Raw genomic sequence first — 26252 nt, 5'->3', positions numbered from 1 at the left:
TAATCACGAAATATATTTAAATAATAGAATACAACGACATATAGTAAAATAAACGTGAGATATAAACAAAATGGAACATCTGTATGTGGAATTTCGCAAAAAATGGATTTCAACAATGAATATTGATCCTGAATATCATATTGAGTTTTTGTGTAAGTAAAATGGTGTTAAATTAGGGATCCGCGCGAAAGGGGTTTTTTGACAATTTTTATAATTCGACAGGTAACCATCGAAGCTTTCCTTTAATTAAAATTCAATCAAAATCGATACCATGGTTTTTGAGGAATTTATGGTAAAACTCCAACTTTTCTAAAAATATTTTTTTAAAGATAACTGGAGATAACTGAACTATTTTTATCTAAATTAAAAAATAGTATAGTTTGGATTTTTGGAGTTGCAAGGCCCATTTTCATAGAAACTCGACGCGCGACATCTACATAGCCAAATTATAACAAAGACTATAGCAAAGACTTCCACTACTAGCGCAGCAATTTTAAAATAAAGTCAATGCATTTAACCTCGTATGTTATGTATGTCTATAGGAGGGAGGGTATATTTTAAAAAATTATTAATCGGTTTATATTTTTATAAAAAATCATAATTTTACTAAAAATCACCAAAAAAATCTCAATCTCCAATTTTCTCTGTTTCTCGCTTCGCTGTTTGGAATACCGCGCCTTTTCATTTCTTCATCCACTTGTATGCTCCATCGCAGCTTAGGCCTCCGATTCTGCGTGCACCGCCATGTGGCATGTATTCATAAGCCTTCTTAGCGGGTTCATCATCGTACATTGTTATGATATGGTCTAGCCAACGCAATCGTTGCATCTCGATACGTTTAACAATATTCATGTCTTTGTATATGTAGCTGATATAGCACGTGGTTCATACGACGTCGATATTCACCGTCAATGCAAATCGGCCCGTAGATCTTTCGAAGAATGTTCCTCTCAAACACACCAAGGACTGCCTTATCTGCTTGCGCAAGTACCCATGTTTCGGAGCCATACATTAGCACGGGCAGTATCAGCGTTTTGTATAGTGTTATTTTTGTTTGACGAGATGTGGCTTTGTTTTTAAATTGCTTACTTAAACCACAGTAGCATCTGTTGGCCAATACAATTCTTCTTCTTATTTCACAACTGATGTTGTTTGTTGTGTTTATAGCAGTGCCGAGGTAGACGAAGTCTTTAACTACCTCAAAATTATAGGTACCAACTTCCACAGTTGGTCCGAGCTTTATGGACGCTTTGCGCGTCGACACCATCAATTTGGTCTTTTCGCCGTTTACAGCCAGACAAACTTTCGTAGATTCTCCTTCACCTTCCTAAAGGTATCAGTTACTTCCTTTACTGATCGTCCTATGATGTCTATGTCATCAGCATAAACAAGTAACATGTGACTATTGGTGTAAATCGTGCCATTTCTTTTGACATTTGCATCTCGTATTACCTTTTCCAGCAAAATCTTGAATAGGTCACACGAAAGGCTGTCTCCTTGTCTGAAACCTCTTTTGGTACTGAACTGTTCGGAGAGGTTCTTTCCAATTTCAACGGATGACCTAGTGTCGTTAAAGTCAACTTACAAAGCCGGATGAGCTTTGCGGGGATACCAAATTCAAACATTGCATGGAATACCTTTGATCGGAGGTGACTGTCGAAAGCTGCTTTATAATCGACAAAAAGGTGATATGTGTCGATCTGCATCTCTTGGGTCTTCTCAAGGATTTGCCGCAGGGTAAATATCTGGTCAATGGTGGACTTGCCAGGTCTAAAGCCACATTGGTGTGGTCCAATTATTTCGTTGACCATTGGCTTTAGTCGTTCGCACAATATCCCTGACACTATCTTATAGGCAATAGGGAGAAGACTTATGCCCCTATAGTTGGAGCATACGGTCTTATTTCCTTTCCTGTGGACGGGACACAGGATGCTCAGGTTCCAATCGTCGGGTACGCGTTCTTCCTGCCAGATGGTGCTAACTAGCTGATGCATACACCTTATCAGCGCGTCGCCTCCGGTTTTAAACAGCTCGGCTGGTAAGCCATCGGCTCCTGCTGCTTTATTATTCTTCAGCCGGTTGATTGCTGTTTTTACCTCATCTTGGCAGGGTGGTATACATTATATACCATCTTCTAGGATTGGATCTGTGGTATCATCGTCATCATCGTCTTCGCTACTATTGGATACCAGCAGATTGGAAAAATGTTCCTTCCATATCCTGAGCACGCTATCAGTATCTGTTACTAGATTACCTTGCTGGTCTCAACAGGATGATGTGCCTGTACCAAAGCCATCTGTTTGATGTTTCACCCTTTGGTATAATTTTCGGACTTCATTCTGGCTCCTGTACATCTCGTTTTTTTCACACTCCCGCTTTTCCATTTCTCTCTTTTTCTTGCGGAAAAGACGTTTCTCTTCTCTCATTTTCTCCCGATATCTCTCTCGTGCGCTACGCGTTGCTACTGATTGTAAAGTAGCCCTATATGCCGCATTTTTCTCTTCGGTGGCAGCACGACACTCCTGATCATACCATGGATTCCTTGGTGGAGGTCTCTGGTATCCAAATATGGATTTTGCGGCTGTTTGCATGGAGTGGGCAATGCTTTGCCATTGTGTTGTTATGTTATCGGGACAAGGAGTGCTCTCATTAAGCAATTGGGCTAGTTGAGTGGAATATGCTGTGGCTATATGTTGTGTTTGCAGCCTTTCGATGTCCAACTTCCGCGTTGTGTCTGTTCGTACTTTATTTGCAACGTTTAGACGGGTACGTACCTTTGCTGCAACAAGGTAGTGGTCCGAATCTATGTTTGCTCCTCGGAACGATCGTACATCCAACACGCTCGATGAATGTCTTCCATCTATCACAACATGATCAATTTGATTACTTGTTCTTTGATCTGGAGACAGCCATGTGCCCTTATGAATATCGAGATGATTAAATCTGGTACTGCTAACTACCATGTTTTTTTCAGCTGCAAAGTCTATCAGCCTCATACCATTGTCAGATGTTTCACTGTGGAGACTGAATTTCCCGACTGTTGGGCCAAAGATATTCTCCTTTCCAATTTTGGCATTAAAATCGCCTAGAATGATTTTAATGTTATGGGCAGGGCAACGGTCAAATGTTTCTTCTAAGCGCTCGTAAAATATATCTTTGGTCTGTTTGTCCTTTTCTTCAGTGGGAGCATGAGCAAGTCTTTCATTCACTGGGGTGAAGCTGGATACCAGATGTTTTAGTCTCCGACTAACTACAAATCCGCAACCAAACTCATGATTTATGTCATGGCAGCTATAATACAGTGCGTCACCTTTAGGTGTTGTTGTGACGCCTTTCCCATTCCATCGTATTTCCTGTATGGCAGTAATGTCGGCCTTGTACTTTTCAAGTACGTCTGACAATGCGAAGACTGCACCTTCTTTAGAGGTTTTTTTTTTTTCTCTGGTTTTTTCATAGTAGGCTGTTTTTTCTAGTAGAGGGTTACTAACCCGACGCCCAAACCCAAGTTTTTAACGTTCTTATGGGTGAACGCGCGGCACATTTTAGCTCACTACCTTTAACGGGTGTTAAAGGCAGTTCCCCAGGTGACACCACGGGGAGGTCAGTGTCCACTTGAGATGAAAGAGGGACCAAGAGTTCATATAAACCCTGGCAAAAAAAACCCAGCAAAAATCCTCATTACAAACCTCCTTTCTCACCCATTATTTTAACAAGGGCATGTCGCGCGAAATATCTGGTTATTTTGTAACCACTGAAATAAGTAGTCAGAATCTACTCAGTAACTGCTTATTTCAGTAGTTACCATCTACCTATTTCAATGGTTACAAAATAACCAGATATTTCGCGCGACATGCCCTTGTTAAAATAATGGGTGAGAAAGGAGGTTTGTAATGAGGATTTATGCTGGGATAGAAGGAGTTGGCGCAGGTGGTTGAATTTTGGTACAAGTACTTATTGTTGGCTGACAATGTCGGTCCACGTTTTGGTATAGCCCCACACGGTGCGCCAGAAGCAACTTTAAATGGAAGGGAAAGTTTTTTGTCAACTGGGAAACCTGCACTTCAAAATTCAGCCAATTTAGTCGATAAATTTGGCAAAAATATTAAAAATATCGAAAATTGGGAATTACCGTTAAAAGGGCACGGTGCGCCTGAACCAACTTTAAATGGAAAATGCTTACACCTGGGAAGTTTTTGCGGATTCTGAAACTACTATGTTCATAGATGAAAAATCAAAAAAATCGCCGAAGCGTTTTCAAACCAAACCGCGATCACACTTTAGGCCCTATCTTGTGGTTTCCTGAAAAACTAAAAAACCCTAAAAATGTGAACTTTGACCGCTATTTATTTAAAAATCCCTCCACCGATTTTTCTTCATTTTTCATAATCTACAAAAACTTCCCAGGTGTAAGCGGTTTTTATTTAAAGTTAGTTAGGTAGGGCGCACCGTACATGACATTGTTTTATAAGGAGGTGATACAGTCAGTGCATAGTCCCAACTTGAACTTCTATATCTCAAAAATGGTAAAACCTACGCAAATATCATATATGTCAATCTTGTAGAGAATTTTCACATCTACAACAATTTGTTCTAATCCCACTTCAATAGGAATTGCGGTCTCCATGCAAACTCGTGAAAACCTAAAAAAAAACCCTTGAAGTGTGAACTTTGATCGCGATTAATTTAAAAAGCGCTCCGACTTTTTTTGTCGATTTTTTTTTTGTCATCTATGAACATTGTAGGGGTTCCACCGCGGTGTAATGGTATGAACGCCCGCCTTGCACGCTGGAGGTCGTGGGTTCGATTACCCGGCCAGGCAACATCAAACATTTTTCAGCGGTGGCAAAACACCCCTTAGCAATGTTGGCGACATTTCCTGAGTATTTCAAACATGTAAAACTTCTCTACAAAGTGGTGTCTTAAGACACGCCGTTCGGACTCGGCGATAAACAGTAGGTCCCATATCATTGAGCTAATATGAGTCGGGGTGCACTCATTGATATGAGAGAAGTCTCCCTTGTCCCTTCAGGGATGTTTGTGGAACAATTATAATTATATTATGAACATTGTAGTTCCCATGTGTAAGCACCTTCCATTTAAAGTTGGTGCAATCGCACCGCGATGTTAGACAGTAGTTCCTTTATCTAACTGCTACATTGATATAATTTGCATCAAGTGAGAGGTCAAGAGTTGGTTTTCATGTTTAGTTTTCATAAGTTGTCCGAATATGCCCCCAAAATTTAAATTACTGATTAAAAATTAAATTTGGATATTTTTCCCACAAACGTAATGGTCAATTTTACACGCTAAATACTATCCGATCATTATCAGCAATTATTGGCACTATCCTTAACCAAAACTAATACCTCCTGCAAACATTTGCCAGTATTGAACTATAACTGCGACCTCTAGCGTGATTAAGGTTACACTACCCACAATTAAAACTGAAGGATCCCTGTACATATTAGGCTGTAACTCTGTTATCTGACTACGTATATCACCATAATTAGCATCAATGGAGAGGTCAAACGTTCCTCTTCTAAGTATAACCTACATGTGTTTAACATATGTAGTTTCCAAGAATAAAGATATAGTGATTTCTCTAAAAACTTTACCAATTTTCACACAAAAATTTTGGTCAATTTAACCCGCTTCTCTGTCGTAAACCCAAACCTTACATAAAAGTTCGCGCCGATAAGACTACCATTGCGACCTACAAAGCCGCTACAAAATTGGATAAAAATGTTATTTTTGGTACATTTCACACCCTTTTTCACGATCATCGCCAAAAATTATAGGGGTCTATTCGGGTCAGAACCCGACCTCCATACACAATTTCGTGAAGATTGGTCCATAATTGCGACATGTAGCGTGATTACCATTTTTAATGGACGGACGGGCACACATCTCAAAATCGCTTACTCTCGTCGAGATATGAATTTTGGTATACCACATTGCTCGACTCCGACTCCGAAACACTGGTTTTGCCAACCTTGAAATTGTTTTATGTTGTAGCCTAGAATCAAACCCAGACATTCAGGGTACAATGCACCACTGTGGCAGCCAACAACATCCATTATTTGTCTTAAATGATGTTTGCTCTGTCTATATTGCCTCTTTGTTTGTGGACCAAAGTTCATCTACTGCCCTCTGCTGAACTTTTATTTTGGCATTTTTAGTAACAGTATACCTTTTTGAAATCTATTTTTCTTCGGCCATAAACTTATGGGGAGTTTTATAGTCAATTTTGTTTCCGTTAGCAAGGAAAAAGTACTACTTTTTAAGCGATTAGCAGTATGCAAGACCACTCTGGATATGTCTTTACATTTGAAAGAAATCAGTGGTGGTGGGTTTATTTCTACCTCCAAAGCATTGCTGCCATTTGCGCCATAAGTAGTAACTATGAATTCTAAAAAGTTTTTCAAATACAACTAATCTATTGGCACTGTAAACATGAATATTATTCAATATAGGACACGATTTCGTATTGCCTCAATTAAGCTCCATTAACAGTAATAGGTTCATTCAAATATATATGTACATATATACCCTTTTCCCTTTCATAATTTTATAATATAATAAAAAAATTGTCGTACCAATTTTAGTATTACAAAAAATTAACAAATTTGATCATTTAATTATTCTTATCGTTTATCTAATAAAATTTAGTTTAATGACATCATTTGCCTCTGTTTGGCAAAAGATAGAAAAATATTAAAGAGATCTATAAGAGATTCAACTATTTTCATTTACAGAACTAGGTCACTGTCAACACCTGCTGCCAGCAGAGAGAATACATTTTATAGTTAAATTTAATTTTGTTGTATTCCAAAAGTTTTGGTTTTGTGGTGTACGTATGCCCCACCAACAGTTGTCAATGTGTTGATGCACAGTGAGTCGAAAATCGAAAAAGAACAGATACTCGTACATATGTATTTAAATATGTTACATTTATTTCTATGACGTGTAGGGACACGACGTCTGATTCAGTTTGAATGATGAGCTGTGATCTACAATCACAGAGGGTATATGGAAAGAGACAACGTCATTTGAAAGGCCAGATAAAATGTGTTTTAAAGAAAGACGCACTGGCCTTCTATAAGAAAACCAAACTATCTTCTATAAGAAAACCCACTGGACCTCCTGCACTTCTATAAGAAACCCTCCTAGTACTCTATAAGAAGACTTCTATAAGAAGACCTCTTGGTCTTGGTGGACGCACTGGCCTTTTATAAGAAAACCCAACTATCTTCTATAAGAAAACCCACTGGACCTCCTGCACTTCCATAAGAAACCCTCCTAGTACTCTATAAGAAGACTTCTATAAGAAGACCTCTTTGTCTTCTATAAGAAGACCACTTGGTCTTCTATAAGAAGACCACTTGGTCTTTTATAAGGAGACAACTTCGTCTTTTATAAGATGACCACCTGGTCTTCTATAAGAAAACCACCTGGTCTTCTATAAAAAGACGACCTGGTCTTCTATGAGAAGACCTCTTGGTCTCCTACAGGAAACCTCCTGTTATCCTACAAGAAGACCTTTAGGTCTTCTATAAGAATAGCTCCTGTTATTCTATTTCTATAAGAAGACGATCCTGATCTTCTATAAGAAGACGATCCTGGTCTTCTATAAGAAGACCTCCTGGTCTTCTATAAGAAAACATTCTGGTCTTCTATAGTAAAACCTTCAGGTCTGTTATTAGAGGACCTTCTGGTCTTCTATAAGAAGACCTTCTGGTTTTCTATAAGAAGACCTTCTTGTCTTCTATAAGAAGACCTTCTGGTCTTTTATAAGAAGACCTTCTGGTCTTCTATAAGAAGACCTTCTGGTCTTCTATAGTAAAACCTTCTGGTCTGTTATTAGAGGAACTTCTGGTCTTGTATAAGAAGACCTTCTGGTCTTCTATAAGAAGAATTTTTGGTCTTCTATAGGAAGACCTTCTGGTCTTCTATAAAAAGACCTTCTGGTCTTCTATAAAAAGACCTTCTGGTCTTCTATAAGAAGACCTTCTAGTCTTCTATAAGAAGAATTTCTGGTCTCTATAAGAAGATCTTCTGGTCTTCTATAACAAGACCTTCTAGTCTTCTATAAGAAGACCTTCTTGTCTTCTATAAGAAGACCTTCTGGTCTTCTATAAGAAGACCTTCTGGTCTTCTATAAGAAGACCTTCTGGTCTTCTATAAGAAGACCTTCTGGTCTTCTATAGTAAAACCTTCTGGTCTGTTATTAGAGGAACTTCTGGTCTTGTATAAGAAGACCTTCTGGTCTTCTATAAGAAGAATTTCTGGTCTTCTATAGGAAGACCTTCTGGTCTTCTATAAAAAGACCTTCTGGTCTTCTATAAGAAGACCTTCTAGTCTTCTATAAGAAGAATTTCTGGTCTCTATAAGAAGATCTTCTGGTCTTCTATAACAAGACCTTCTAGTCTTCTATAAGAAGACCTTCTGGTCTTCTATAAGAAGACCTTCTGGTCTTCTATAAGAAGACCTTCTGGTCTTCTATAAGAATGCCTTCTGGCCTTCAAAAAATACCTTCTGGTATCCCATCTATATGAAGAGCTTCTGGTATTTTATAAGAAGACCTTCTGATATTCTATTAGAAGAACTTAAGGTTTTCTATAAGAAGATCTTTCGGACCTCTATAAGAAGACCAGATGGTCTTCTCTAATGGTTTCTATGATCTTTTGCTCTTCTATGCAACGACTTTCTGCCCAGTTTTCCCTAAGAATACTTTCTAGTCTACTATGAGAAGACCTTCTTTTCTATTATGAGAAGATTTTCTCTAAGATCTCCTGGTCTTCTCTAAGAACACCTGGTGGTCTTCTCTAAGAAGAGCTCCTGGTCTTCTCTAAAAAGACGTCCTTGTTTACTACGGATACCTTCTGGTCTTCCATAGGAAGGTTATCTTATTTCTATCACAAGACCTTCAAGTCCTCTATGAGAAGATCATCTGCTCTTCTATGAGAAGGCTTTCTGGTGTTCTATGGTAAGACCTTCTGGTCTTCTTTGATCTTATGTTATTTTATGCGACGACTTTCTGGCCTGTCTTCAGTAAGAATATTTTCTAGTCTACTATGAGAAGACCTCCTTGTCGAATGTGAGAAGACCTTCTGGTCTTCTATGAGAAGAACTTCTGGTCTCTTATAGTCTCTAGATTTAATAAGAAGATTTTCTCGTTTTCTACGAGACGGCCTTCTGGTGTTCTATGAGACGACCTTCCGGCCTTCTATAAGAAGACCTTCTGGTCGGTCTTCTATAAGAAGACCTTCTGGGTTCTTTTACAAGAAGACCTCCCGGACTTCTATAAGAAAAATTTCTGGACTTCCAAAATAGACTTGGTGGTCTTGTCTAAGAAGATATTCTAGTCTTCTCTAAAAAGACCCACAGGTCATCTCTAAAAAGACCCACAGGTCATCTCTAAGAAGACCTTCTGGACATCTATAATAATAAGAAGAAGACCTCGTGGTCTTCTATAAGAAGACGACCTCGTGTACTACGGGTAACTTCTGGTCTTCCATAAGAAGATTTTCTTGTATTCTATCAGAAGATCTTCTGCTCGTCTATGAAAAGATCTTCTGATCTTCTAAACGAATACTTTCTGGCCTTATATAAGAAGACCCTCTGCTCTTCCATAAAAAGATTTTCTTGTCCTCTAGAAAAGACCTCCTGGTCTTCCATAAGGAGATCTTTTGCTCTTCTATGAAAGAAGACCTTCTGGGTTTCTATATATACGAAGAATTTAAGCTCTTCTATACGAAGACTTAACAGTCTACCCATTTCTGAAATGAAGTTCAATAAAATTACGTTTCTTTTGCCACTGTAAAATTATGCGGCTTTGGTTGCAGCTGTTGTGTCTATGGGTACGTCTATGTGTATGTGTTTGTGGACAAGAAGTAGTGAGGGCCAAGTGAGAAGTGAAAATTTCCTCCTTGTTAATGAAATTTTTGTTTTGTTTCGTTTTTTTTTTTAACGAAATAATTAAAAGAAAACAAATGTGATTCTAACAAATAAACAACCAAAAATTTTGGCCAGTTTTCACCAGTTTTGAAAACTAACAAACAAGAACAACAATACAATATTTCCAAATGTATGAGCTGCAACACCAACAAAAATCCATGCAAATGCTTTCTGGCTGATGTTGTTTACAAAGAATACATCAGGTATAAACAAAAATATATATTTTGATGGGATCTAAAAGCTCGTTGGGCTCGATACGAAGGGAAGCAGTGGGATCTATTGTAATTTTTCAACAAAGTTTGCATTGTTTTGTCGGATAAAATTGCATCAATCGAACTTAAATGGCAACATTTTTGGGAATTCATAGAAAACAAAACAACACTTTTGTTTTGATTTAATTGAAAACAAAATTTACTAAGGAGATTAGTTATGAAGATATTTTTCGCAGAATGGAACCAAATATTAACTAAATAACTAAAATTTAAATTAACCATCGTCCTCGTTCCACATAGAAACGATGGAATCATTTCAATGTCGGTGTATAGCTGTTACAGTTCGTAATTCATGCGATGTCGATTCAGTGTCAAGGTAGGGGAAGAATTATTTTCTCTCAAGCACACCAAGTACTGTCTCATCTGTTCAACCCGTGGTGGACCAAAACGTGCTATAAAAATATCATTTATTTTAAAATGAGCATGGTATTTTCCTAGGCAATAACAGAAATTTCGGAAGTTTCCAGTAAATATTCGTATACTAACTGTTCCGCTCACAGATCCAATAGAGTACACCGGTAGATTTTATAATGTTCAAATCACATGGGCGCGATTTTCGGAACTTTCAGGCCTCCATCGAGCGAAGAGATATACACTCAGCCTATGTGAATTGGAACTTTCATCTACGGACAGATCGAATGTATTTAGGGTATTTTCCGAATTTTGTGGCTCTTTTTGGACATTTGAACATGCCGACAAAAATTTGGATCAGGATTAAAGTTCAAAAGTGTTGCGGAGGAGGTATCTGAAGAAATGGACCGACTAGGTCCATTATGGAAGTGGATCTTAATTTGGGAGTCATATCTTTTCAATAGATATCGTCGCTACTGGTCATTTAAGTGGGTCATCATCAAATTTTGGGACCAGTATGCCAGGAAGCATGGACTTGTCCACGGAAAACATAATATCGCTGTAAACAGAACCACAACGGTATACATTTCAAAAGGATCTTCGAACAGACCCTCAACTACATCTGGACACAAATGTTGAACTTTTGTGGGGGAGGTACCCTAAGGAGAGGACCGATATGGGTCATTTCCGAAGTTAAACTAAATATGGACAAAATATTAACAGATCCAAAATTTGGATCGAATTGGTTGCCCCGTTCAAGATAAATCGGGCATACCATTTTAGTGACATTTTTAAATATTGGGGGACGTTGTCTACCGGTATTGTCCATCTTCGAACTGAAACTAAGTTTGGACAATATATAACGAAGGCCAAATGGTGGACCAAATAAATTGATCAGATCGAGATTTATCGTGCTCTCCAGCCACTACATATGGTTGCACAGGGGTTTTTACACCTTTCGGACTGTTTTCTCAAGAATTATGGGCTTGCCCCTGAAAAAAAAAACTTTTACCGTCGTAATTGACGCAGCGAAAGCATGTTGATTCAACAAAAATCAATGTGGTTAAAGTGAATTTATCCGAAATTTTGTATTGGAGGTTCTCGAAGGAGTGGACAAATATAGTCCACAATGGTCTATATCTGCTATATAAATTAGGATTTGTAACGTTTGGACCAAATTGGTCACTCCTATAGAGTTATCGTGCGCACAATTTTTCCGAACATTTTTGAACTTTTGTGGGGGAAGTACCTGAAGATCCGATATGGTTTATCTTCGAACTCAAACTAAGTTTGGACAAAATATTACGAAGGCCACATTTTGGACCGAATCGGCGGATCCGTTCGAGAGTTATCGTGCTCTCCAACCACTACACACGGTGTCATAGGGGTTTTTTGCACCTTTTTGGCTATTTTCTCAGCAAGTATGGGCTTGCCCCTGATAAAACTTGTACCGTCGTATAGGGGGCAGTGAATACTACAACATAAAACAAAGCAATTCGAGAGCAGGTCCTAAACTGAAATTATCCGAAATTTTGTGTGGGAGGTACCCTAAGAAGTGGGCCGATTGGCACCTCATCTAAGTCTAGAAGAAATTTCACGATGTGCAAAGTATCGTTATACAAACTAATATTTTGCGAAGCCGTCAAATAGGCAAAGTGGTCCCGCTACTAAAACCAGGCAAAGGTGGCAGCAAAGTTGAACCATACAGGCCAATCTCACTTTTGTAACTGATAGCGAAGATTATTAAGGCGTTACTCCTCTCCAGTATCGGAACGTTCTATGAACTTGTGACCAGTTACACGTCAATTCCACAGATATTAGGCGAGGTCTCCACCAGAATATTCCGTGTCATAGAACAGGAATGGTAGCATAGCATAGATCTGACTAAAGCATTTGAAATGGTCAGTTATGCTAAGCTGTTCAACGTTATGGAAACTACTACCCTCCGACCTTATTTTATAGGTTGAGTCAACAACTATATGTGCGGTCTCCAGTCATAGACCAAATTCAGAAACAAGAAATTCAAAAACCGTGAAGTGAAGCTGGAAGTTTGCAAAGGTGGGGAACTGTTCATCCTAAACCTTTTTGATAAGAGAATTACTTACCAGTGTGATTGTTCGATAACGATGTCACGTCCCACCGTTAACAAAAAATTGTCCGGCTAAATACCTATCACATTGATCTCGTTGAATTTCCCAGGCAAGGAATATGAAAAATACGCCAAGAAGTCAACCGCCACATTGTTCGCCACATTGACTGCGGATACACTGTATCCTTATACTGCATGTGCAACTGCATCACTACGAATGCAATACAAGACTGTCTGATGGGCAGGTTGATCTAAAGGTTACCGTTGCATCTCTTCTCTAGATCATAAAGATCTCTTCTGACGTGCCTGGGTGGCAGAAATCTGTACCCATGATTGTGGCAGAGATGCTCATATCGACAACACAATCGACAAGATGGTTCCGTGGTGTCATGAGAAGCAGTCCTCAGGGTTGCATTCTGGCAGGTTTGAATATTCTATATTATTATAAGTCAACAAAGTTTCTTTGTCAGCACCCCAAGTGCTAACGGCCTATGACTTGAGAGAGCTCTTATACGGCTATATTTTATGAAGAAAGACGTCTTACTTAAAGCTTTCCACCATACCAGAGAACCATATGTGTATGTATCAATGTATGAGCTGTGGTTTCAGTCCCAAAATCTTACCAATGGAGGTCGAAATGACTATAAGACCTCTCTTGTTACGTTCTTCGACATTCCTTTTCCGCGTTAATTGGTGGTCCAGGACGATGCTGAGGTACTTGACTCCCTTAAGCGTTGGTATGGTGAATGGTTCGACTTTTTTGTTCGTTAACAAAACCAACTCTGTTTTAGAGGCGGTCACTCCAAGACCATTGTCGTGTGCCCATCCCGATAGTTTGACTAGAGCTCCTTGCATGAGTTCCAATAGTGTTTGTGGAAACTTTATCAACAGAAGTCACAGCTCGGGGTGGGTCTCTTGGCCTTGGGTGTGCTTTTTCCGTTGACATAAACTTCACCGTTTTCTTCGATGTCCAGGTACAGAGGCCGATTACAGGTCAGACTTCCCTACCCTCTGCGTCCCTCATTTTTGGGGTTGATTCATTTCTTTTGCCTTCAGCTCCCTCGACTTTGTACAGGACCTCCATTTGAAGATAAAGTTGAAGTCAAGGGATGTGAATCGGAGTTAAGCCACCATCGCTTCCGTTGGGGGCTACAGAGGTCGATGTTGGCGTTGAACCCAGCTTGGCCTCTTCTGCTATCGGGAAGAGTGAGGATGTTTATTTTCAAGCCGATCAACTTCTTGTGGAAGTTCATCGATCTGCGATAGCGCCTCTTCTCCTTAGTTTCATCGGCTCCGACCGATGGTAGGTATGCTGATGCGTCTGATTGTCCTGGCTTGAAGGATTTGTTTGCTTTCGCTGAGGCCAAAGCCAGATTATCGTCGACTACAGTCGCTGGAAGGTCTGTGGTGTCAAGGTCGTCATCCGATAAGCTGTCCTCGGTCCCAGTAGAAGCGCTAGCCTGGCTGAGGCCCTGGGCCATCGTCCGTTCCAGTTGGACTAGAAGATGTTGGTATTGTTCAGCCAGACCGTCCTTGACAACTTCTAGACAGGGTACATTTTGTCCTCCCCCACCCGAAACTACGGTCCCGTCATGCGTAGGCGTTGTGGAGTTGTTGTCATCGTTAGATTTTTGTGTTTCAGTTTTATTTTTGTTAAATTTGTTCGAATCAATATGTTATTGATTTAATGGGGTAATGGGGGGGTCGCCCATGACATAGCCCTCCAGTACCATGGCAAGGATTTGTCAACTAAGTCTATAATACATTGAGACTCCGAGGTTTCAACGAGGCTCCGTTCGAATGCAGTTGGAAGCCTAACTACAAGCCTTGGAGCGCCTATAAGACCGCGTTCACCTGACACCACGGCATTAGATGATCTCTCGTTCGTAGGAGATCACTACGTGGATAACTTTTTCTAAGCCCCACTTTGCGTTAAAATTGTTAGCCCTGGCGACCACGCTGATGATGGAAAGCTGGTATGAGCCAACCAAAATTACGGGGTTTCAAGTCAAATATCAGACCGAACTTATGTCAGGTATATAATGCACGGAAAGGCACAGGGAAGGCAAGCCCTCCTCATTTTTCGCTTTTTGTACGACCCTTCTCAAAACGTCGTGGTATTTAGGAGGAATATTTGCTTCTCTAGATCCAAAAGAGTTTCTTTTTACATAAAAACAATAAAATATTCGTCACTAGGAATGCCTTTTCAACAGTTCCCATAAGTATTCATTCATCTTCCTAAAATCCCCAATTGCCTTCGAATATTATCACCATTACCCCCCTTCTAAATACTCGATGATGACTAAATATTTTGCATTAGAGAACAATAAATTGTGTTATTCCCGCATTTGTTCAACATTTCCAAACAACTTTGGTCCCCTCGCGCGCATCCATCAAACAGACAGACATAGAGAACTTAAGAGAGCGCTAGAGATCAAGGCCCACATAGCAAATCAAAACTAAAGAGCAACACAAAACGCACACACTACACATGAACATAGATTTCGAAAAATCTCTGTTAAGGAATTATAGAATATTGAAATGAGAAAATTTTGAAATGAAAACTCACCAAAAGAAAATGTGGTTGGTGGTCGGTAGAGACTCTAATTTGGTTCGCTGGCTGGCTGGTTGGCTGACTGATGATGTTGGCCAATTTTTCACAATCAGTTCAGTTTAGATCGTGGAACGAATTTGTGTGTGTCGTCTCTCTAAAAAGTAAAGAAAAGTAACAGAAAATTGTTTTGAATGGAAACGTTTAGTGCGTAAGGTCGAAAACAACAGCAACAACAAAAACAAAGAAAATAATCCAAAATATATAAAAAACCACAACAACAACAAAACAAAGAAATTTCGAAATAGTGAAAAAATAAATCTGAAAAAATAGAAGTGTGAACAGTGATGAAGAAAAATAAAACACAAATGAAGAATGATTTTGAAGGAAACACAATTTGTGTGCGAGTGTGTGCAAAGCACGGGAAATTTAAACAATGCTGGAATTTACAAGAAAAAATTAAACAAATTTAAACAACAAAAGATTGTTTAAAGAAAAAAAATGAAAATCTCTAAAGGAAACAATTTGTGAAAAATAAGCAAAATAAGAAAGCAAAAAAATCATGGCTGAAATGTAATTGGCCATTAGAAAATACAACACAAAAGACGCGGAGAAATTTCTATGGAAATTTTCGAAAAACGGAAAAGCGACACTGACAAGTGTACTTGAAATATGGGGTAATAGGCTGCCTTGGGAACAATTACAATTTCAATATCAAAAAAATCATAATTTAATAATTTCATTGCACATCAAGAAATATCAAGGATTTTCCTGGGGGCTTCAAAGACTTTTCTATTTCCCCATTGGCTTATTTTCCAATCTATTGATTTAATTTATATGTCGAAATATAATTTATGCCTTCGGATTTTTTGAAAAAAAAAAAAAAACAGACAGACATTTTTAGATTCATTATGATTTCCTCCAATAAAACAAAACCAACTGTCACTTTATGAATGGTCACAAACTTTCCTCTCTCCCATAGTTTTCTTTTTTTATAACATTTCAAACATTTTCAGAACAGAATTCCTTTCAAAAGAAATTTGGTATATTGCGTTATAACAGCATCAACCAGCAGCAGCGCAACAACGCCTCCATAAATTTTTATTTTTGTGTATAAAAATTTATTTTTCTTCTTCGTTGGCTTTTCTTTTTTGTATTAAAATAAACGAACATTTCTTTTTGTTGTTATTTTCAAGAAGAACACAAACAATTTTATTGGCTCTCTTTTCACCTCTTCATCCGTCATCCACACTCTACATTTTGCCATAGATTTTTATTTATTTTCCATTTCGCCAAAGATATAGTCGATCTGTATAACACACCGAAGCAAAAAAAGAAATGAAGCCAAAAGATTTTTATACAGCAGATGTTGCAGACAGAAAGAATTCTCTCATTTCCACAATCGAACACACACTGATAGTCACACATAGTATAATATAGAGAATTATTTGCATAGCCAAACGAGGGCGGATCAATAAATCACAACATTGGGTTTGGATGGATTGAATTGTCAAATATATGTTGTCATCTAATTTATTATAGCTGTATGATATAAAACTGTTTAACACTCTCCCTCTGAGAGAGTTAAAGAGAGAATGAATCCCACGGGTATAATTTCCGATATGATTAGCAATTTATTGGTCCTACTACTTTGAAATGTTTTTGATACAGCTTTTGATAAAAACAAGTAAGAAAGGCGTTAAGTTCGGCCAGGCCGAACTTGTTATACCCTCCACCACGAGTTGTATTGAAGTAAAATGGAACAATTAGTTTCCTTTCATTTACGACTTAATACCAAATTTCAGCAAGTTCGGTAAAACAATGTGGCTAACCTTCAAAATGCCGAAATTCCGGAGGTACCGTTCCATGGGGGCTATATCAAAACGTCGATCTATACCTACAAATTTCTGGCGGAAAGTTTTTAGGCTGCGAGAAGACTAAATACCAAATTTCCGATATTTCGATAAAACCTTCAAAATGCCGAAAATCAAGAGGTACGTTTCTATGGGTAATATGGGAACCCGCGGACCTATACTGATAATTCTCTTCTGGAATATTTTATAACCCCATGGAAGACTTAATAACAAATTTCGGTGGGATATTAACGTCACAACCTTCAGAATTACGAAAATCGGGAGGAACCATTCTATGGGGGCTATACCGCAACGTGGATCTATACCGACGAATTTCAGTCGGAAAGGTTTTTACCTCCAACGAAGACTAAATACCACATTTCAGCTATATCAGTGGATTGTTGTGGCCACAACCTTCAAAATACCGGAAATAGGGAGGTACCGTTCTATGGGGGCTATACTAAGGCGTGGACCTATAACGACAAATTTCTGGGGGAAAGTTTTATACCCCCAACGAAGACTAAGTACTAAATTTCAGCCATTTCGGTGTGATAATGAGGCTAAAACCTTCAAAATACCGAAACTCGGGTTGTACCGTTCTATGGTGGCTCTATGAAGGCGTGGATCTACACCGACAAATTTCATATAGTACGTTTAAAACCCCAAATGAAGACCAAATACCAAATTTCAGCCATTTGGGTGGATTATTGTGGCCACAACCTTCAAAATACCGAAAATCGGGAGGTACCGGGGGAATTTTGAATAGGCCCAACGAAGACTAAGTACCAAATTCCAGACATTTCGGTGTGATAATGAAGCTAAAACCTTCAAAATACCTAAAATCAGGAGGTACCGTTCTATATGAAGGAGTGTACTCTTGTAATTGAAAACACACACTGATTTATGAAGGAAATATTTTTAAGCAAAGGAAAAATAGGTTTTATTCGAAGTATGGTTTTTTTTTCAGAATGACATGTTTTTCAAATACTAAATTATATATACATATCTAATGGCTTGCTTCGATGTGCATATGCTTACTTCGATTATGTACACATCGTTGTTGATTGTAACTTGTATTACAACACCCCCTCTCAATCAATCAATCCTAAATTCTTGCGTATCTTGATGAAGTGGGTTGCATCACTTGATTTTGTAAAAATGTCCGCAAGTTGTGAATCTGTTTTAATTGATTCGACTTTTATAACTCCTTTCATGACATTATCTCTAACGAAGTGGTGTTTAATGTCAATGTGCTTCACGCGTTTGCTTTCTAAGTTATTAGCTATGCTATGCATCCTCTGTTATCTTCAAAAATTGTAACCCCATATGAATCTTCTACTTCATGTAAGTCTTGCATGATTCCTCTAATCCAGATTGCTTCCGTAGTAGCTAAACTAAGTGCAACGTACTCCGCTTCTGAAGAAGATGTTGCCACTGTTTGCTGCTTTTTGCTGCACCAAGAGATTGTGCTTCCATAAACTTTAAAGATATATCCACTAACTGACTTCCTATCAGACAAATCGGAGGCCCAGTCAGCATCCGCATACCCAACTATAGGTTCAGAGTCTTCTTTCTTGAATTGTAATTTCATTGGCATTGTTCCTTTGAGATATCTTGCAATTCTCTTCAAGTGCTGCCAATGATTTTCTGATGGATTTTTTTGGAATCTGCCAAGATAGCCAACTTGATAGCAGATGTCAGGCCTTGTACATAACATTATGTACATCAGACTACCCAACAGCTCACGATATGGCAGATTTAGTTTTAGATTTTCTTCACACACTTGAAGTTGCAAACCTTTCTCCATGGGCGTTTTGACTGGGTTGCATTCACCTAACCCAAACTTCTCGAGTAATTTCTTAATGCTACTCTCCTGAGACAGTATTAGGTTTTGGTTTTCAAGAACTAGCTTCATTCCCAGAAAGTATTTCAGGGGACCACAATCGGACATCTCAAAGTTCTTTGCAAGACTTAATTTTAAGTCATTAATGCTATCCAAATTGTTCCCAACAACGAGTAAGTCATCCACGTATAAGACTAGGTATATTACAATATCAGCAGTTTTGTCTACTTTGACGTAAAGACAATAATCGTGTTTTGATCGTATGAACCCAAGCGAAATTATGAACTGATTAAACTTATCGTTCCAACATTTTGGTGCTTGCTTAAGGCCGTATAAAGATTTTGATAATTTGCAACACATACCATCATCCCTTTTTACGCCTTCAGGAAGCTCCATAAAAATATCTTCGTTCAAATCACCATACAGAAAAGCCGTCTTCACATCCATTTGATAAAACAAGTACCCATGATGTACACCTACCGCCAAAACCATTCGTAAGGTTGACAACTTGGCTACTGGCGCATAAGTATCCAAGTAATCGACACCATACTCTTGAAGGTATCCCTTTACTACGAGCCTGGCTTTGAACTTACTTAAATTCCCATTTTCGTCTTCTTTCAAGCGAAATACCCATTTCGACTTCAACAGTTTTGTATTCGGTGAAATCTTGACTACTTTCCAAACATGATTTTTCTTCATTGACAGCAATTCATCATCTACAGCCTTTTGCCATTTCTCACTGTCATCTCTATTAAATATATCTCCAAATTCGGAAGGAACATTGTTACGGACCGTTTCAGCATTAAAACCAGTTAAATAATCTAAAAGCTTGTAAGGCATTTTAGCGACTCTGTTACTTCTTCGTAACTCGCTTTGTTGTGTCACTTCAGCCTCATCACCATCGCTAGTTAATATATTTTCATCTTGCAAATCTTGTTCAATATTATCACCACCACGGATTCTACTGCTTTCATTTTGAGAATCAATGCTTTCAATTTGAGAATCACTGCTTTCAGTTTGAGAACCACAGCCTTCAGTTTGAGAACAACTATTCTGATTTTCGTTCAAATTAGACACAGCATTACTATCTTCTTCCCCCTCTTGCTGGTGGCTGGTTGATATTACTACTGTAGTTGTTTCTTGATTAGCGCATTGGACCTCAAAAGGGTAGGAAGATTCATCAAACTGTATATCGCGAGCCAACACAATTTTCTTCGTTTCTAAATCCTACAAACGATAACCATTAGGGGCGTATCCTACCATGGCCATTTTCTTTCCTTTGGGGTCAAGCTTCTGTCTTTTCGCTTTTGGTACCCACGCAAAAGCTTTGCATCCAAAAATGCGTACTTTCTGAAGATCCTGTTGTTTACCGAACCATAAATCAGCAGGTGTTGAACCACTTTCAATTGCTTTTGTTGGACATCGATTTATTATATACACTGCAGATAAAGCTGCTTCGTTCCATAGGGTTTTCGGTGCACTTGATTCAATTAACATTGATCGCACTTTGTCAGCAACAGTTCTATTAAATCGTTCAAAAACCCCGTTTTGTTGAGGTGTATAAGCGACGGTTGTCTCCACTTTTATTCCTTTCTCCTTGTACCATTGTTTTTGATTATTTGACAGATATTCGCTGCCCTGATCAATAGTTAAACTGGATATCTTTGACCCAGGAAACATTGCAGTCACCATTGCTTCATATTCCTTAAATTTGTTAAAGACCTGAGATTTCGTCTTAATACAGTATATAACTGCAAAATAAGTATAATCATCAATAAATGATACAAAGTACTTGCATCCATCCCACGAACCAGGGGATATCGGTCCACACACATCTGAATGTATCCTTTCAAGGATTCTTGTTGCTCGTGGTCTAGTGCCAATAAAAGGATCCCTTGATTGCTTCGCTTCCGCACAGACATCACAGAAACTTTGTTTTTCGGGCCGTATGTTGCCTCTTATCTTACCCAATCGTTTCAGAGTTTCAAGTCCCGAATTACCAATGTGCCCTAGCCGTTTGTGCCACAATTCAGTTTCATTTTTATTAGCTGACAAAACCGAAAGATTCTTTTTCCTTAATTTTAGTTCATACAAATTGCCATGAAGGAAGGCAGTAGCAATTCGTTGAGTACCCTTTACAATCGATGCAACATTTCCGTCAAATTTCACAGCCAATCCTGATTCCGCGAGTTTACGCACTGACATCAAATTGTCTCTAATTTCTGGAGTATATAAAACATCTTTGATATAAACATCAACTCCTTTATTTGTAGTGGCATTTATATATCCAATTTGATTTGTAAGTATTGATTCGTTATCTTTGGCAACATTGATTTCTACGCTGTTCGGCAATAACTTCATCGAAGTGAAATACGATTTATCCTTAACCATGTGGTCACTTGCTCCAGAATCTAATTTAAAAACAATTTCGCCAGAATTTCTGGCACTTTCGACCTGTTTTGTTTTTAACATGAATGATACAGCTTTTGTTTTTGCAGAGCAAGCTTCAGAACTGCGACAATCTTTAGCCAGATGACCAAATTTAAGGCACTTGAAACACTTTCCCTTGAACTTCTTCTTTTTAACAAATTTCCTAGTTGAAAAAGCCGTCTTATCCTCCACAACTCCATCGCTCCGATCCATTAATTTTGTCTCTTCTGCTATTAGACGTTCTTTGACCAAATTCATATCCAGTTTCCCGCCTTCCATATTTTGCAATGCCGTTACAAGCGGATCGTATTTCTCTGGAAGTGTTAGAAACAGTTGGGCCAAAACATCGGAGTCTTCCATTGTAGCCCCAGCCAGTTTTAATTGCCTTACCAAATTCTCAAATGTTAGAACATGAGCCACAATGCTGTCACTATCATTCATTCGCAGCTTGGCTAATTTTTTCCTCAAGAGCAACTGATTCACAACCGATTTCTTGGCAAATGTATTCTGTAAACTGTTCCACATATCCTTTGCGGTTTCCTTTTCTCGAATATAATTTAAGCAGTCAGAATGTACAAAACTTACAATCCTTTCCTTAGCTCTCTTATCCTTTTTCATAAATTCCGCTCTGGCAGACGCTTCAGATGGTGGATCGCCGGTTAGAACGTCCATTAAATTCAACGAGTCCAGATGTATTTTCACCCGGAACTGCCAGTCGTCAAAACCCTCTCCTTTAAATTGAGGAATTCCATGTGTTTCCTTTGTATCGCCCATAACCTCTTGTAATTGAAAACACACACGGATTTATGAAGGAAATATTTTTAAGCAAAGGAAAAATAGGTTTTATTCGAAGTATGGTTTTTTTTCAGAATGACATGTTTTTCAAATACTAAATTATATATACATATCTAATGGCTTGCTTCGATGTGCATATGCTTACTTCGATTATGTACACATCGTTGTTGATTGTAACTTGTATTACAACATGTACCTATACCGACAAATTTCTTGGGGAAAGTTGTATACCCCCAACGAAGACTATGTAACAAATTTCAACAATTTCGGTGTGATAATGAGGTTAAAACCTTCAAAATACCGAAAATCGGGTGGTACAGTTCTGCGGGGGCTATATCAAAACGTGGACCGACAGCATCGGGCCCCTTGTACTGAAAATGTACTTTATCAACAAGTTGTCTGAGAAAATATTGAATTATTTTGTTTGAATACGCTCTTTGAGAGAAACTTCCAGTAAAACGAATTCCTCCCTTATGCCATGTCTGTGTTTTGGAATCCTTATTCAAAAGGATTACAAATTCATTATTGTGAGGATTAGAAGTACATAAAATGAAGTGCCTATTTGACAATATGTACGACATATCAAGGGTTTTCCGTCGAGTATATCTCGAAAACCAATTAGCAAATTGATATACTGCCTGTATCAAAATTTTGTATTCCTATTTTATATTAAGTTATTGCTAAATAGTGGGAGAAAATAATGGAGAAAAATTTATTGTTGTGCATCATAAAGTGATGATATCTGCTATAAATAGCATGCCCATCTGAATGTTTTCCTATCAGTAACAAATTCGTAGCTGAAAGCAACCGTAAACGAAATTAATGCTCAAACTTTGGTTATTTGGTATTGTATTAAAATCGGCTGTTATTTTTATTGTATATAACGGTGCTCTTGAATCAACTTTAAACGAATGAAGCTTACACCTGGGTTTATAGATGAAAAAAATAAAAAAAACGCATTTTTAGGGTTTTTCAGGTTTTGACCATTTTGCTGGAAAACCACAAGCCCTATCCAAATGGAAATAAAGAAAATGTTGTAGCAGTGAAAATTCTTGTTCTTCTATGATATTTTCCAACGTTTTACTATTTTTGAGATATAGAAATTCAAGTTGGGACAATTCACTGACTGTATCGTCTCCTTATAAAACAATGTCATGACAGCAATTTCCCAACTTAAACTTATATATCTCAAAAATGGTACAACCGAGGAACCAATTTTCAAAGCTACAACATTTTCCTTAGCCCCATTTCGATAGGTTTCCAGTTTCCAAGCAAAGTCGCGAAAACCTGAAAGTGTGAACTTTGACCGCGATTTATTTAAAAATCCCTCCAGCCATTTTTTTTTTGTTTTTGGATTTTTCTCGTCTATGAATATTGCTGTTTCAGAATCCGCAAGAACTTCCCGGTTTAACGTTGGTTCAAGAGCACCATGATATTGTACCCTCAGCTGTTAGGCTAATGATAAAAATGTAACCCGCGTTACAATTTGGAGTCGATTTATCCCAGTTCGTCAAAAGATTTTGTCCAAAATTTGGATCTCGCAATATTGTGTTCAAACTTCCTTTGGACACTTCCCCAGCCAGACTTCAAAATGTTTCCCTAAAATCGCGAGCAAAGTCAAATTCGATTTTTTCGAGACCTAGAGTACTTTCGAATATGGATCGATTCACTTGAGGGCTTGTTTACAGCGATATTGTATTTTTTGTGGGTGAGTCAATGGTTATATCAGTATTGGTCCAAAAGCTCTAAATATTACGCCGACCAAATTAAAATTAGGCCCACTTCCAAAATGGACGATATTAGTCGATTTTTCAGGTATCGTCTGTACAAAAATTCAAAACTTTTGCGCTTTCATCGAAGTCACATTTTTGATCAGAACGCCAACAATCGAGAAGTTGTACACCCCAAATATTTCGAAGTTATTGTCGGAAAGTTTATACGTCCAAGAAAGGAGACGAAATTCTGAAACTTCCTGGGCATACAATTTACAGGACAAAAATTGGCTATGTATCCCGTATTCGATCTGTCTATATATAAAAGTCTCAACGCACACAGGCTGAGGGTATATCTCTGTAGGCAAACCCGACTGTTACTTTTTCTTGTTTTTCAGAAATCAAAAGTTATGAATTTTTTGCCTCCGCTGTGCTGACAGAAGTGATTGGTTGTTGGAAACCATTGATGTATCAGATGGAGTTTTTCGACTCAACCTATTTTTTCAGGATTTAGCTAAAATGTTTTTGCAAAGTTTCAAACAGTACTACGAGTTGGATTCGGAGTCAATGAGTCGTAGATTGCATCGCCCAGCTCCTGATAATTTATTTAATGTAACTTTCTGAATGTTTGGTTGGCTTTCATTGACTCTATCACTTCTGGTAAAATAGTAAAGCTTTGGTGTTTTTATGCACTTAAAGAATGTTATTTTCTTACAATGATACAAAACGTTTTTAATGACACTGAAATTAGTGTGTTATATATGGTAATATTCAAAAATGTTTTACAATCGTTGAAGTTGAGGTTCACCATTTAATAAGTCGCGGACTGTCAATATATTTTATACAATATGAATATATTTATATTAATTGAAGTGTTTTAGCTGGGGTCGCATAAAATGAACCATAACAAATAATTTATGTGGAAGCTGTGTTGGTGGTAATATTAAAACATGGGTAAAAATGTGTTGAAGTTTACAAGTTTTTTTGTGTTCTTTCTTGATTTCTGGTCAAACCACGGAAAATTCAGACCTGAGATCAAAGAAAGGATTGAAGAATACCCCTTGGGCAACATGGTTCTAATGTATGACTTTTCGATATATACACTGCATCCCCCTAAAATCGATGCTGACATTTCGATGTTTTGAAATATGGGGTTTTTGAATTTTTCATATAATTGGAGGGCGCAACCAGATAATTACCCATACTATTTATTGGATTGTAGAACTCGTGATTCCACGCCGTTTGATGTATATCTCATGAGTGTGCTTCATACAGTTCCCTAGTAATAGGATTCCAAAGTCGAAATTTTGGTGCGTAAATTTTCTTTAAAAACCTATTTTTTGGCTACAAAATTTACAACTGTGACTCAGGTACCCTTGAACCCCGCGTGATTTTAGTTTTTTACGCGCCGGATCTAACGAACCCTCCCGCTTTCAAATCCATCCACTAAAACGGCGGTTATAGATGCCTTGAAAGTACGAAATTCTGCAAAATTATATTTTGAAGATTCCGCGCATTGAACCTCGATTTTCTTTGGTTATATTTACATAAATGTAATCCTTTATACGCGATTATATTATTTTCCAAAACCGTGTGGCATAAATTACCGAGATTCTGGAGTAGTATTCGTATTTCGTATAAAATAGAATTTGGTAGCACATCCGCGGTTCTTGACGAATTTGTTTAAAATTTGTTATAATGACGTATTTTTTATAGGCGGTCACTGAAATCGAATGCGCCTTATAATCTTATGTACATCGCGCAATTTTTACCCACATTAAGGTTTTTGAACAGTAAGATGCAGCTGACGACACACTTTGGCCGCTGAATGAAAAGTGGAAAAATCGCTACATATTGATAGGGATGCACTCGCTGTATCTGAAAAACGCATGCGCCTTAACTAATTTTAACGAATTCGCGAATTATACGTTTTTTAACTTTTATGTTTTTTCTTTGGTTGTAATTTCAATATTACTTTCTATTTCATTATCCTATTGTTTATCAAAGTAAGCAAATACACTTTCGGGTTTGTCATCGCATTTCCCTGAAGAAGTTTTAGCGAAGTCCGTCAGTCCTTGCATCGAAATTTAGCGAAATAGTAGAATAACTCCCAAAAATGTTTTTTTTCTATTTTTCGTATTAAACAAAAAATATATTTTTGAAATAATGTTCCAACAATAAGTTTTCGTCTTTTGTTGTTGCTGTAATATGGCAGTTATAAATCCTATCGTTAAAATTTTGGTCTCATATTTTTCTACGCGTTGTCTAGAATCTGTACGTATTTTTTTTAATTTATTTTTTTCGAGTTTTATTTGGGCTCTAAATTAGAATAAATTAAATTTACTCCAAGATTTTTTCTGTATTTCTTGATTCTCCGCGAAAATAGAAATAAATTTAGT

General features: G+C 37.9%; 2 protein-coding genes across 24 annotated transcripts in view; one reads left to right on the top strand and one right to left on the bottom strand.

The window, feature by feature from the left end:
* LOC141403271 (uncharacterized) overlaps window positions 1–26252 on the bottom strand; it is a 189229-nt gene that overhangs the window by 116889 nt on the left and 46088 nt on the right. The window contains exon 2 of one of the 2 annotated variants that reach the window (XM_073985461.1): window positions 15239–15377. The exons of the other annotated variant lie outside the window; for it this stretch is intronic. The gene's annotated coding sequence lies outside the window, so the exon portion shown is untranslated. The remainder of the gene's footprint in view (window positions 1–15238; window positions 15378–26252) is intronic. 2 annotated transcript variants of the gene reach the window in all.
* The window catches only part of sals (sarcomere length short), a 56815-nt gene continuing 45804 nt past the window's right edge, over window positions 15242–26252 (top strand). For 2 of the 22 annotated variants that reach the window (XM_073985401.1, XM_073985337.1), the window contains exon 1: window positions 15297–15436. The gene's annotated coding sequence lies outside the window, so the exon portion shown is untranslated. Of the gene's footprint in view, window positions 15898–26252 lie in introns of all 22 variants that reach the window. The other 20 variants (XM_073985437.1, XM_073985377.1, XM_073985435.1 and 17 more) reach the window with 17 other exon arrangements.

Source organism: Musca autumnalis, unplaced genomic scaffold (assembly GCF_047663935.1).
Source record: "Musca autumnalis isolate F117 unplaced genomic scaffold, ASM4766393v1 scaffold_1, whole genome shotgun sequence".
NCBI classification, from domain to species: Eukaryota; Metazoa; Arthropoda; class Insecta; order Diptera; family Muscidae; genus Musca; species Musca autumnalis.
This window is presented reverse-complemented; position numbering and strand designations above follow the sequence as displayed.